Raw genomic sequence first — 14,999 nt, 5'->3', positions numbered from 1 at the left:
CAGGTATTAATACAGTCAAATTCAGAGACAGAAAGTACAATGGAGGTTGCCAGTGGGCCAGGGGGAGAGGAAATGGATAACTATTGTTTAACGGTTATGGAGCTTCAGTTTAAGACAGTGAAAATTTTCCTGGATAGGGACAGTGACAGTGGTTACACAACAAAGTGAATGTACTTAATGCCACTGAAGTATATACATAAAGATAACTTAAATGGTACATCTTCTTATGTGTATTTTTAAAAGATAATGAGAATGTCATAATCAGGTGCAAATTTTAGAATTTCCAGTATATTACAGATCACTTTCAACAACGATCAATGTCTCAACAGAAGAGGCATATCAATCAGATGGATAGCATTTGTGTCAGAGAAGGACAGAGCATTCCAGAACAAATGCCTGGCAGAAGCAGAGACACATAGCAAAAATTCTTAATAGAAGATAAGGCGGAAAAATAAATTAGGGCCAGGACTTAAAAGGTGTTGAATGCCAATCTAAAATTCTGACTAGTGCCACAATAAGGCAGCAGTGTATCTCCCCAAAAGATTAATAAGTATAGCTTATATGTAAAAGACTGAATGGTGGAGGGAAAGACAGAAATTCAATTAACTTTAGCAGACACTTACAGAGCAACAATAATGATCCAAATTCTCAGATTATAAAAACTGAAGGGAAAGGAGGAGATGGTAGTGACTGCAAAGGGATTTCTAGAGTCCTAGTAATTTTCTTTTTCTTGATCTGGATGGTGGATATGGGGGTGTTCACTCAATTCATTAAGCAGTACTCCTACAATTTAAACGCTTTTCTATATGTATGCTATACTTTTAACTTTTTTGTTTTATTAAAAATAAAAAACAACTGATCAGTTCCGTTCAGTTGCTCAGTCATGTCCAATTCTTTGAGACCCCATGAATCACAGCACGTCAGGCCTCCCTGTCCATCACCAGCTCCCGGAGTCTACCCAAACTCATGCCCATCGAGTTGGTGATGCCATCCAGCCATCTCATCCTCTGTCATCCCCTTCTCCTCCCACCCTCAACCTTTCCCACCATCAGGGTCTTTTCTAATGAGTCAGCTCTCCGCATCAGGTGGCCAAAGTATTGGAGTTTCAGCTTCAACATCAGTCCTTCCAATGAACACCCAGGACTGATCTCCTTTAGGATGGACTGGTTGGATCTCCTTGCAGTCCAAGGGACTCTCAAGAGCCTTCTCCAACACCATAGTACAAAAGCATCAATTCTTCAGCACTCAGCTTTCTTTCCAACTCTCACACCCATACATGACCACTGGAAAAACCATAGCCTTGACTAGACGGACCTTTGTTGGCAAAGTAATGTCTCTGCTTTTTAATATGCTGTCTAGGTTGGTCATAACTTTCCTTCCAAGGAGTAAGTGTCTTTTAATTTCATGGCTGCAATCACCATCTGCAGTGATTTTGGAGCCCCAAAAAATAAAGTCAGTCATTGTTTCCAGTGTCTCCCCATCTATTTGCCATGAAGTGATGGGACCATATGCCATGATCTTAGTCTTCTGAATGTTGAGCTTTAAGCCAACTTTTTCACTCTCCTCTTTCACTTTAGTCAAGCTTTTTAGAAAAATGTATATACATAAATTATAGAAATTATATAAATTTCTAAATATAAATTATATAAAATGTAATTATGTTTTTTATAAATATATTAAAATATACATAAATTACAAAATAATTTATCCAGAGAACTACAAGCAGTTTTGATAGTTCAAAAATTAATCTAAACTAGAGTGGAAGCAGAGAGAAAGGAAAACAAGAATTTATAAGAGGAAGAAAAGATGGAAAGGATTTCATTTGATTACAGCTGGGTGGAAAGGAATAAGAATGAAATGAGAATAGCTCTCATTCACCCAAAATATCAACTTGGTAATCAAGGCCCTCCATAATCTGACTGTTGCTCATCTGTCATAGTTCCACCCACAAGCCAGATTCCATAAAGACTCCTTCCTCCTCCATTCAATGGGCATCTAATGTTTTCTCTATTCTCCAGGCCAGGTACCACACCAAAAACCAAGGCTCACTTTCTAACAGAAAAGACAAACAGGGATATCAATAACAAGGTACAAGAGATCTTGTACAATAACAGGATGGAAGAGATCTGCTACCAAAAAGGAAAGTGCTAGCTTGAAGTCTTGTAATAGGACTAAGAGCTCATCATAAAAATGATGGAATAGAAAGAGGGAGGAGGCTCATCACTGAGCAAACAATACAACAACAGTAACATAATCCTAGACCCCATGTCCAATTCATATTTCATATGTTAAGCCTATCTCATTTCTCCAAAATACAGCTCCCTTTATCTCACCACTCTCAGTCCCACCATCTTCCTAGCTCAACTCCCTACTTCCATTTGTACACAATACAAGCCCTGTAAGCACTAGCAGGAGTGAGCTTAAAAAGGAAATCAGATCATGAAACTTCCTACAACGGTTTCTTACAACTCTTAGAAGAAAATTCAAACATGTCATCTGGAGTTTCCTGGCAATTTCATGTGACGCCTTCCCCCCACTCCAAAAGAACTTAAAGCTACACAAGTGTTCTCTTAGGTCTCTCAACACATGGAGTTCTTTCCTGTCTCAGCACCTTCAGGGAAGCAGGGATCCCTGTTCCCTCTGCCCAGATCTTCATCAGCAAGCAAACCACAACAACCAGGTCTGTCTATCCTGTATCACACTGTCCCTATCTCAAAGAAATCCCAGGACTCTGCCAGTTACTGCGCATCTCCACATCTGGTTTAGGTCTAAAAAAGAAAAAGGTATCTCATTTTGGTCCTCGAGTTTGAGAAGCCTCTTGGCTTCTCAAGCCAACCAGTTCTCTGGTGCACAAGTGACCCTATGGATGAAGTGAGACTTTCGAATTCAAGAGAGAAGCTTCCACTTTAGCATCAGTGTTGGATTTTTAATCTAAATTTGATGACAGGAAGACTATGCAGAGAAGTGATTCTCAACTTAGAGGAAGAGGGCACCCCTGATCTCTAAGTCACTGTATGGAATGAGATGTTGATAAAGAAAGGAGGGTGACATCCCATCAATGATGTAAGGCTTTCGAGATACGCTGGATAGAATCCTCAATAAGAGTGTATAGAACAACAAGTAAAACAAAAACAAAAACCCAAACTGAGAAACAAGAACCAAAAGTAAAAGGAAAACCAGGAGAGATTTAAATCACAATTCCATAAACTCCTTTACCCTTTGATGCTTCCTCCCAACCAAACCCTACTCCTGTTTCATCCAGTTCAAAAGCTGCCGCCTCCTGGAAGCATTCTAGTCTTATCCAAACAAAACTTATTAGCCCCCCCCTTTTCATGTCTCCTCCAGTTTTTATCATTACTATTACCTAAGACTGACCATTCACAAGCTTCTTATCAATACTATTATGGGAGTAAATGTCAACATTCTTGTACTATACCTGGGGTGTGTGTGTGTGTCTTTCCTATTACACTGTGAGGTCTTGGGGTTAGAGACCATTTCTTATTCAATTGTGGGCGCTTAAAGAGGATAAAAAATATTTAACTTAGTAAAAGTCAAAGAGAGTAAATAATCGGGCCAGAGGCTCTGGATTAACTTCTCAACCCGTTCCTCTTATAAAACAAAATAACATCCTAATTAACTTGATTTATAAATTCATCCTTTCCTAAAGTAACATACACCTGTAGTGTCTTTAAAAATCACTGCTAAAGAAAATACCCTCTCATCGAAATGCCTATCCTGTTGCAACAATACCATGATGTAATCATTTCCTTTACCATAAACAAGAAAAGTCCTTAACTTGGTTGGAGACTTAACACATCTTCCTTTTTTAACATCTTACTCCATTCTAAATTACTGTGAGTTTTGTCCAAAACATACACACACACAGACAAAACGTTACGAAAACGCAAGGATACATTAAAAGGATGTGAGTCCTGGATCTGCGCCAACTGCCGCCCGCATTATTGGGAAGCCATTCCTGCCAAGCCAAGGTTAGGCATTCAGTCAACATTTTTTTCCAACAAGTGTTTCACACACGCACACTCCTTTAAAAGTTAACAGAAAGAGATTCCAACGCCACTCGTGAAAACTAGGACTAATCAGAATTAAGTACTTCCAATTAACCAGCACAGTAAGTCAGAGTAATTTCAAAACAAAGGTTAACTCGGTGCACGCCAAAAGTCCACACACGGGTGTGGCGCCCATTCCCAGTCAGGCTGTGTCAGGGAAAGGGCCACCAACTTTCACATTCGCTCGGGCCGGGGCTGCGGGCTCAGCCCCCGTCGCGTCCACCTGACCTGGAAGTTTCGGTGGTGGGGGAGGGGTGCGACCACAGAAACCACAAACCACACGTACTTCAGAGGAAAACTCAACTCCCGGAACCACCAGCACCTCGAGCAACGCGCAGACTCTTCCCCACAAGCAAGGCGGCCGCGGGGACCCAGCGCGGGTCCGGCGCGCGCACCGAGCCCACTTGAACAAAGTTTAGACACCGGGAGAAACTTTCCAGAGAGGAAGCGCTGCGGTAGCGCGGAGTCCGCCAATCGCTCCGCTCCAGCCGCCGCGGCCCCTCAACTTCCCGAAAGCCAGGAAGCGCCGGCCCCGCCCGCCGGGCCAGGGCCCAGGCCGGGGGCCCCGCCGGGGAAGCGGGCCGAAGGCCGCACCAGCGCCGGCCTGAAGCCGGATTCCGGGGGAGGTCGCTGAGGTGACCGCGCCCGGTCCGCCCACTCGAGGAGCCCCTCGGACGGTTGGGGAGCCCGCACCCGCACGAAGACAATTACCTGCGGCGAGCTGGGCGAGCGCTGGAAGATTCCAGATGCCAGAAGCCGACGGGACGCCGCTTTGTCTCCCCCAGTCCTGCTCCGAGGAGGAAATGGGCCGCTCGGCGCCCCCGCCCCCGGCCCGCCCCCCGCCCCGCGGCCCGCGCCCCGCCCGCCCTTCCCAGCACCTCCCTCCGGCGCGCTCTTCCCAGCGCCTCCCGCTGCCGCCCAGCTTTCCCAGTTCTCCCTTTGGGGGTGAGTGCTCGACCAAAGAGGCTGGCAATACCAGACCCGGACCCCTAAAGGACCTCTTGCTCTCCGGCCTTCACCTCTGAGTTACTTCATCCCAGGCTACTAGTAACCAAAGATGGGAGTGACACCCCTCCCACCCCTGAGACGAAGGAGGAACGCTCACTCCTGGAACAGCCCGCGAGCGGGGGAGAGCAGGTGAGTCACCGCTCTGCGCACAGGTGAGTCTCCGGGCGCGGCCGGCTCAGGCCCCTCCCCCTCGCTGGTGCCCCGGGGACCGGGCGAGGCAACGCAGAGCCTGGGGCAAGCTCCTCTGAGGAGTGCCACAGGTGTTCCTCAATGACCGGCTTCCTGAAAAAAGTGCTCTAGCCCCCGCTCCTAGTTTCACAGCAAGATAAACTGAGGCCTCATAGCTTGAGGCGAAGTGCAACTAGAATCCGACTCTAGGGACCTCATAATGTGCGATGGAAGCCCTCCGAGAAATTACCTAATCCATCTGTCACTTGACAGATGGGGTAACCGAGAGCTCTCCTGATGGAGGACAAGAGTCTTGTCACAGCGGTGTCCCCTCCTAAGATTGCCCCCAACGCAGGCACACACACACACAAATTTGAAGGACCTGGCATCTGTCCCTCTGCCTCTGGCCATTTAGGGAATTTTATTCCCTGCCTTCCTTTCTTAACTTCCTGGTGAATGTTCCCCCCAAAAAACTACAAGATAAACAAAATACATATTCACTATCAGCCTGGTATAGAAAACACTAATGACGTTTTTTTCTCCATCATGGGATGGTGAAAACAGTTGATTTCAGTACTGGCCTATAAATCCAAAATAATGCAAGACAACAATACCCACAAAGCACTGAACAAGGTGCTAGGGAGACCTGCCTTCAACATGTTTACCCTTTACTACTTATATCTCCGTTTCCCAGGAAATGCAAACTCCTGGAGGACTGCAGTGTGTTCCCTACAGCACCCAGCACAATGCTCATCCCCTAGGCAGTTAATGTCTGTGGGTGAATGTGCCCGCTGTAATTCAAAGCACTATGGATTTGTGCTAGTTGGGAGTTGCTGACAAAAGGCAATCAATAAATATTTGAACTAACAAGAGATAGAGTTAAAGGATTATGTTTCATAACTTTTTATATTCATCACTTTACTGAAGTACCAGTTACTTAGTTTGCAAGGTCCCATGTTCAAAAATTGCTAACAATTTCAAGATCCCAACATTGGATCATTAAACCAAGCATGGGGCTTCCCAGGTGGCACAGTGGTAAAGAATCTGCCTGCCAATTCAGGAGACACAAAGAAATGCGGGTTTGATCCCTGAGTTGGGAAGATCTGCTGGAGGAGGAAATGGCAACCCACTCCAGGATTCTTGCCTGGAAAATTATATGGACATCGCTTCTTGGCCTTTTGGCTAAGATCAAGTGAAAATTACATGGACAGAGGAGCCTGGTAGGTTACAGTCCATGGAGTCTCAAAGAGTTGGACACAACTGAGCGCACGCACACACAACACACACACACACACACACACACACACACACACACACACACACGAGAAGCCTTCCTAAGCATAGGGCCCTGGTATAGATTGAATGTTTGTTTCCCCTCTCCCCCAAATTTACGTTGAAATCCTAATGCCCTTGGTGATGGTATTAGGAGATGGGGCCTCTAGTACGTGATTAGGTCATGAGGGCAGAGCCCCCATGAATGGGATTTGTACCCTTATATAAGAGGCCCTAGAGATCTCCCTTGCCCCTTCTGCCATGGGAGAACAGAGCTTTGACTATGAATCAGGAAGACAGCTCTCCCTACAACATGATGATGCTAATGTCTTGATCTTGGACTTTCCAGTCTCTGGAACTGTGACAGATAAATTTCTGTTACTTATAAGCTACTCATTCTGTGGCATTTTGTTATAGCAGCCCCAAAAGACTAAGACAGGTCCTAAAGATGAAAGTGTGGATTTGTTTGAGGAAAAGAAGGATCAAGTGACAGAAAAGGAATATGATAAGAGACTTGCAGTGTTCCCTGTAAGCTATGGTGAGTCACTTCCTGACCCCTGAGAAACCATGACATACTCACTAGGGGCAACTTGAGCATTCATTAAGTCCAAGGCACCTGCTTGTGATGGAGCAACAGCAATGAATAAAACTGACTTTAAAACTGAGATAAAATTGAGATCTGTGTTCTCACAAAATTTGAAATGTAATAAAAGAGACAGGTATTAAAACAAGTAAACTACCAAAAAAAAAAAAGGTCAAGTGTGAAAATAGGGTAGAGCAACAAGTAGATTTAGGGGAAAATTAACCTAATCTGGGGCTTCCAAGTGGTGTTAGCAGTAAAGAACCCGCCTGCCAATGCAAGAAATGTAAGAGATGCAGGTTCAATCCAACTTACATCTCTTGGAAATGAGTCCAAGATGGCAGATAGAAGGACATGCGCTCATCTCCTGCGAGAACTCCAAAATTACAATTTGCTGCTGAACAACCATCAACAGGAGAATGGTAGATCCCACCAAAAAAAGACACCCCCTGTCCAAGGGCAAAGGAGAAGCCCCAGCAAGACTGTAGGAGGGGTGAAATCGTGTTTAGAATCAAAACCCCTACCTGCCAGAGATGCTCGGAGGGTGCAAACAAAACCTTATGCGCACAGGAGACCCCACAGAGACTGAGGCAGACCTGCCTTTGAGTGTTTGAGTGTCTCCTGAGGAGGTATGGGTCTGCAGTGCCCTGCCACAGGGCAGGGACTCTGGATGCAACAGCCCTGGGTGTGGCATAAGCCCTCTTGGAGGAGGTCGCCATTAACCCCACCATAGAGCCCCAGAAATTACACAGGACTGTGGAAACAGAATCTTGAGGGCTGAAACAAAACCTTGTGCTCACCAGAACCCAGGAGAAAGGAGCAGTGACCCCACAAGAGACTGAAACAAACTTGCCTGTGAGTGTCCAGGAGTCTCCGGCGGAGGTGTGGGTCAGCGGTGGCCTGCTCCAGGGTCTGGGGCACTGAGTGCGTCTATGGGTGCACAGACCTTTTAAAGTAGGTCGCCATTATCTTCATGACAGGTCAAACAACAGAGGGAACACAGCCCTGCCCATCAACAGAAACTTGGATTAAAGATTTACTGAGCACGGCCCCGCCCATCAGAATAAGACCCAGTTTCCCATAGACAGTCAGTCTATCCCATCAGGAAGCTTCCATAAGCCTCTTATCCTTATCCATCAGAGGGCAGACAGAATGAAAACCACAGTCACACAAAACTAACCAAATTGATAACGTGGAGCACAGTCTTATCTAACTCAATGAAACTATGAGCCACGACTTGTAGAGCCACCCAAGATGGATGGGCCATGGTAGAGAGTTCTGGCAAAATGTGGTCCGCTGGAGAAAGGAATAGCAAACCACTTCAGTATTCTTGCCTTGAGAACCCCATGAACAGTAGGAAAAGGGAAAAGATAGGACACGGAAAGATGAACTCCCCAGGTTGGTAGGTGCCCAATATGCTACTGTAGAAGAGTGGAGAAGTAACTCCAGAAAGAATGAAGAAACAGCCAAAGAGAAAACAATGCCCAGTTGTGGATGTGACTGGTGACGGAAGTAAAGTCCAATGCTTTAAAAGTAAAGTCCAATGTAAAGAACAATATTGCATAAGAACCTGGAATGTTAGGTCCTTGAATCAAGGTAAATTGGAAGTGATCAAACAGAAGATAGCAAGAGTGAACATTGACATTTTAGGAATCAGTGAACTAAAGTAGACTGGAGGGCAAATTTAATTCAGATGACCATTATATCTACTACTGTGGGCAAGAATCCCTTAGAAGAAATGGAGTAGCCCTTATAGTCAACAAGAGTCTGAAACGCAGTACTTGTGAGTCAGTCTCAGAAACGACAGAATGATCCTTCTGATCGTTTCCAAGGCAAACCATGCACTATCACAGTAATCCAAGTCTATGCCCCAACCACAAATGCCGAAGAAGCTCAGGTTGAACAGTTCTACGAAGACCTACAAGACCTTCTAGAACACCCAAAAAAGATGTCCTTTTCATCATAGGGGACTAGAATGCAAAAGTAGGAAGTCAAGAGATTCCTGGAGTAACAGGCAAGTTGGTCTTGGAGTAAAAATTGAAGCAGGGCAAAGGCTAACAGTTTTACCAAGAGAAGGCACTGGTCATAGCAAACACCCTCTTCCAACAACACAAGAGAAGACTCTACACATGGTCATCACCAGATGGTCAAAACCAAAATCAAGTTGATTATATTCTTTGCAGCCAAAGATGGAGAAGCTCTATACAGTCAAAAAACAAGACCGGGAGCTGACGAGGCTCAGATCATGAGCTCTTTATTGCAAAATTCAGACTTAAATTGAAGAAAGTAGGGAAAAGCACTAGGCCATTCAGGTATGATCTAAATCAAATCCCTTATTAATATACAGTGGAGGTGATGAATATAGATTCAAGGGATTAAATCTGGTAAACAGAGTGCCTGAAGAACTGTGGATGGAGATTCATGACATTGTATAGGAGGCAGGGATCAAGACTGGGTTGTTATTTCCTACTTCAGGGAATCTTCCTGACCCAGGGATCAAACCTGCGTCTCCTGCATTGGCAGGGAAATTCTTTACCACTGAGCTAGCTGGGAAGCATTCTATAGGTTACATGATGTACAATATGGTATCATTCAGAATGCAGAAGCAGATACAAGAATCCAGCTACCTTGCATTAAGCCAAACATTAAAAAAATTTGCAAAAATGCAAAACAATGACATTTCTCCCCTTGACTTTTCTTTTGTTTAGAAAACATTGTTATTTTTCTTTTTAAAAATACTGTTTACTTTAAACTAATGCTTATAAAAGCAGATCTGCCAAAATAAACTTTAAGACTTTCTATATTAAAAGAAAAAAAGCTATTTAGGATAACATGTAATACTACAGTCAATACTGATAGATAAACTCCCATAAAGAAAAGCTCTTCAAGATCCTCAAAAAATTTTAAGAGTGTAAAAGGATCTTGAGACTTAAATGTTTAAGAACTGCTGTTAGAGTGTCCCAGGACTCCATCCTTGAACTTTTTCTGTCTACCATCAACCCATTGGTGATCTCATCCAATCTTTTTGCTTTAAATATGCAGGCAACTGTAGGTTTGTATTTCAACCTGAACCTTTCCCTCTGAATTCTAAACTTGCAGATCCAGCTCACTACTTGATACCATCATAAGGATATCCAGAAGGCACTTAGGCATCTCACACTGCATGTCTATGTGTCCAAAATTGATTTCCTGAAACCTCTGTCCAAACCTACCAATCTAATAATTTTCTTCATTTCATAAATGGCAATCCCATTCTTCTAGTAAGCCAAAACTTTGGAGTCATCTTTGACTATTTTATTTCATGCACACATTTCATATTTGATTCCTCAGTAAATCCTGTGCCTATTTCTTCAACATATATTTGGAATCTACCAACTTTTTACCATCTCCACTGTTACATCCTGAGTCAAGCTATCATCATCACTTAGCTTGAGTTTCATGTGCGTGCATCCTCAATCACATCCGACTCTTTGCGATCCCATGAACTGTAGCCCTCCAGGCTCCTCCATGGGATTATCCCAGCAAGAATACTGGAGTGGGTTGCTATTTCCTCCTCCAGGGGATCTTCCTGACCCAGGAATTGAACCTGCAGCTCCTGCATTGGCAGGCAGATTCTTTACCACTTGGGAATTTAACAGCAGTCTCCTAACTAGTCTTCCTACTTCAGCCTTTGCCTCCCTCAGTCTGTTCTCAATTCAGTAGCTGGAGTGAGTCTATTAAAAAATTTAATAAGTCCAAACATGTCACTACTACTCTGCCCAAAACCCTCCAGTGGCTCCTGTCTCAGACTAAAAGGCAAGTTCCATATAAGGGCCTCCAGAGCTCACCTGCCCCCACACACCCCTCTGACACACTGGCCTCTTTACTATTCCTGGAACACTTGGAGGCAGGCTCTCGCCTTAGGGCCTTTGCTTTCTGGCTGGAATGTTCTCCTCCAAATAGCTCCCTGACTCACTCCTTCACCTCCCCCAGGTCTTTGCTCAGCTTTCACTTTCTTGGTGAGGCTTCTCCTTGGCCACAGAATCTAAAACCGCATTCCCTCCCCCCAGCATCCCATCCCTCCTTCATTGCTTTATTTTCTTCCTTAGGCTGTATCACCATCTTACATATAAAGTCATATAGTATATATTTATACATATATTTTCATAATTATTGTTTTCTCCTGTCTAATTCTCACTAGAATTTACGCCCCATGAGGGATAGACTCTTTTTTTTTTTTTTGAGAGACAGACTTTTTGTCTGTTTTCTTCAGTGCTATATCACTGGTACCTGGAATATACTTCTAGAAGAGGACCTGAAGGACACGGTGGCGGTGGTTTAGTTGCTAAGTCATACCCAACTCTTGCGACCCCATGGACTGTAGCCCTCCAGGCTCCTCTGTCCATGGGATTCTCCAGGCAAGTGGGTTGCCATTTCCTTCTCCAACATAGCAGGTCCCTCAATATACATTTGTTAAATGAATGAAAGAAAGAATACACGAGATGTATAGAAAAGTCATTGACTGTATGGATAGGGAAGGAAGGAAAGAATAATTCTAGACAAGGGACAAGCAAGTTTTGACAGCCCCAAATCCCACTACTGGAAAAGAAGTTCTGTGATTTGGGAGCAGTAAAGCAGGCAGAGGCCAAACCGGAGAAGGCTTTGTGAGGCTTCAGACTTGATTGTGAGGGAATGGGGCACCACAGAAGATTTCAAACAAAGAGGCAGTTGATCACATTTTGGTTTTTTTTTTAATTCATTTTGCAAAAATGCAGATTGTAAGGCAATGCACATAATATCCCATTTATGTTTGAACACTGTATACATATTTGTTTTAATGCTCTTTTCTCACAACATCTGAGCCATTTAAATCCCACGATCTGTTCAAAACCTCCAGGTCTTCCCATCTTACTCTAAAGATTGGTCTTGCCCAGCAACTTCAAACCCATCTTTGGCTTTTCCCTACTATCTTTCCACTCCAACCTACTCTGGAGTCCTAGACATTCCTGTAACACAAGGAAACACTTTCCTTCCTCAGGGCCTTTTCATTTCCCATTTCTTCTGCTTGGAATGGTCTCCCAGATAGCTCCTTAGCTCACTCCATGGCTTCACTGAGATCTCTGTTCAAATATCATCTTGTCTAGTAAAATAACACTAGCATCCTTTCTTCCCCTCTCCATTTTATTTCTTAGTACTTGTCACCACCTAACATATTAGGGGTTTCAACATTTCCTGGTCACAGAGACCATCCCTGACCACATCCCCTACACCCCAGTCCCTCTCCATCCATGTTACTACATTCTCTTACTTACAGCATTTATCCCTTCTCTAGAATTGTCTTGTCTAATGACTTCTTTTCTTTTTTTTATTAATAACTTTATGTATTTATTTTTGCTGTGCTTATTCATCCTTGCTGCACAGGCTTTCTCTAATTGCAGCGAGCAGGGGCTACTCTTTGTTGTAGTGCATGGACTTCTCATTGCAGTGGCTTCTCTTGTGGCGCACAGGCTGTAGTACATGCAGGCTTCAGTAGTTACAGCATGTGGGCTCTAGAGAACAGGCTCAATGGTTGTGATGCATGGCCTTAGTTGCTCCGGGGCATGTGGGATCTTCCCAGACCAGGGACTGAATCCATGTCTCCTGCACTCCGGCAGGCAGATTCTTTACTACTGAGTCATCAGGGAAAACCCTGATTTATTTCTATCTCCTCTATTATATTATAAACTGCATGAGGACTGGAATCTGAATTTTTTACTTCTCTGCTCAAATAATTTAGCACAGTGCCTGGAAGATAAAATACACTTTAAAAATATTCGGAGAAAGACTGAGTGGCCATAGATATAGGAGGAAAGCCAAGTGTCGCTGAAATCAAGGACTTGTTCACTAATGTCAACTGATGATATCTGATAACTTCACGTTTCAACTTCAGGTTGATTAAGGTGCATCAAGGATGTTAAGGAGGACTTCGATGGTGGTTGAGTGGATAAGAATCAACCTGCCAATGCAGGAGAAACGGATTCCTGGTCCAGGAAGATTCCACATGCCTCGGAGCAACTAAGCTTGTGCTCCACAAATACTGAGCCTGTACACCTAGAGCCTGTGCTCTACAACAAGAGAAGCCATCACAATGAGAATCGGGCACACCGCAACGAAGAGTAGCACCCACTTGCCACAACTAGAGAAAAGCCCACACAAAACATGAAGACCTGGCACAGCCAAAAATAAAATAGATAATAAATTAATTAATAAAAAATAATAGTTCTAAGAAAGAAAGAAAGTGAAGTTGCTCAGTCGTGTCCGACTCTTTGCGACCCCATGGACTGTAGCCTAACAGGCTCCTCCGTCTATGGGATTTTCCAGGCAAGAATACTGGAGTGGGTTGCCATTTCCTTCTCCAGGAGATCTCCCCAACCCAGGGATTGAACCTGGGTCTCCCACATTGTAGGCAGACACTTTACCGTCTAAGCCACCAGGGAAGTCCAATAGTTCTAAACAAAACCCCCAAAAAAAGGATGTTAAGGAAAAAATAGTCCACAAAAGTCAATCAGAAAGACTTCATAGAGTATTCTGAAAAGAAACATAAAATAATGTCAAAATGCCAATAAAGATGAACCATAAGAGATCATTTTAAAGATTTTCTACATTACATTGTGTTGTTTAGTTGTTAAGTCATGTCCGACTCTTTGCGCCCCATGGACTGCAATATGCTAGCCTTCCCTGTCCATCACTATCCTCCAGAGTTTGCTCAAACTCATGTCCATTGGCCAATGATGCTATCCAACCATCTCATCCTTTGTCACTCCCTTCTCCTTATGCCCTCAATCTTTCCCAGCATCACAGTCTTTTCCAATGAGTCGGCTCTTTACATCAGGTAGCCAAAGCTTCAACTTCAACATCAGACCTTCTAATGAATATTCAGGATTGATTTCCTTTAGGATTGACTGGTTTGCTCTCCTTGCTATCCAAGGGACTCTCAAGAGTCTTCTCTAGCACCATAGTTCAAAAGCATCAATTCTTTGGCCCTCAGCCTTCTTATGGTACAACTCTCACATCTGTACATGACTATTGGAAACACCATAGCTTTGAGTACACAGACTTCTGTCGGCAAAGTGATGTCTCTGCTTTTTAATATGCTGTCTAGGTTTGTCATAGCTATCCTTACAAGGAGCAAGCATCTTTTAATTTCATGACTGCAGTCACCATCACCATCTGTAGTGATTTTGGAGCCCCCCAAAATTATAATCTGTCACTGCTTCCACTTTTCCCCCCATCTATTTGCCATAGGGTGATGGAACCAGATGCCATGATCTTAGGTGGTTTTTTTATCTTAGTTTTTTGAATGTTGAGTTTCAAGTCAGCTTTTTCACTCTCCTCTTTCACCCTCATCAAGAGACTCTTTGGTACCTCTTCGCTTTCTGCTGTTAGAGTGGTATCACATGCATACCTGAGGTTGTTATTTCTCCTGGAAATCTTGATTACAGTTTGTGATTCATCCAGCCCAGCATTTCGCATGATGTACTCTGCATATATAAGTTAAAGAAGCAAAAAAATAAATAAATAAATAAATAAAATAAAGAAGCAGAGTGACAGTACACAGCCTTGTCATACTCCTTTCCCAATTTTGAACCACTCCGTTGTTCCATGACCAGTTCTAACTGTTGCTTCTTGACTTGCATACAGGTTTCTCAGAAAACAGGTAAGGTGGTCTGGCATTCCCATCTCTTGAAGATTTTCCACAGTTTGTGGTGATCCACACAGTCAAAGGCTTTTGACTGTGTACTCGATAAAGCAGAAGTAGATGTTTTTCTGGAATTTCCTTGCTTTTTCTATGATCTAAAAGATGTTAGCAATTTAATCTCTGGTTTCTCTGTCTTTTCTGAATCCAGATTGTACATCTGGAAGTTCTCAGTTCATGTATTGTTGAA

General features: G+C 43.6%; 1 protein-coding gene across 2 annotated transcripts in view; it reads right to left on the bottom strand.

The window, feature by feature from the left end:
* Positions 1-4,903, bottom strand: part of CTNNA1 (catenin alpha 1) — a 169,225-nt gene extending 164,322 nt beyond the window's left edge. The window contains exon 1 of one of the 2 annotated variants that reach the window (XM_065918642.1): positions 4,779-4,903. The gene's annotated coding sequence lies outside the window, so the exon portion shown is untranslated. Of the gene's footprint in view, positions 1-4,353; positions 4,548-4,778 lie in introns of those variants that run through there. The other variant, XM_065918643.1, reaches the window with a different exon arrangement.
* Between the last annotated feature and the right edge of the window lie 10,096 nt (positions 4,904-14,999).

Source organism: Muntiacus reevesi, chromosome 1, assembly GCF_963930625.1.
Source record: "Muntiacus reevesi chromosome 1, mMunRee1.1, whole genome shotgun sequence".
NCBI lineage: Eukaryota > Metazoa > Chordata > Mammalia > Artiodactyla > Cervidae > Muntiacus > Muntiacus reevesi.
This window is presented reverse-complemented; position numbering and strand designations above follow the sequence as displayed.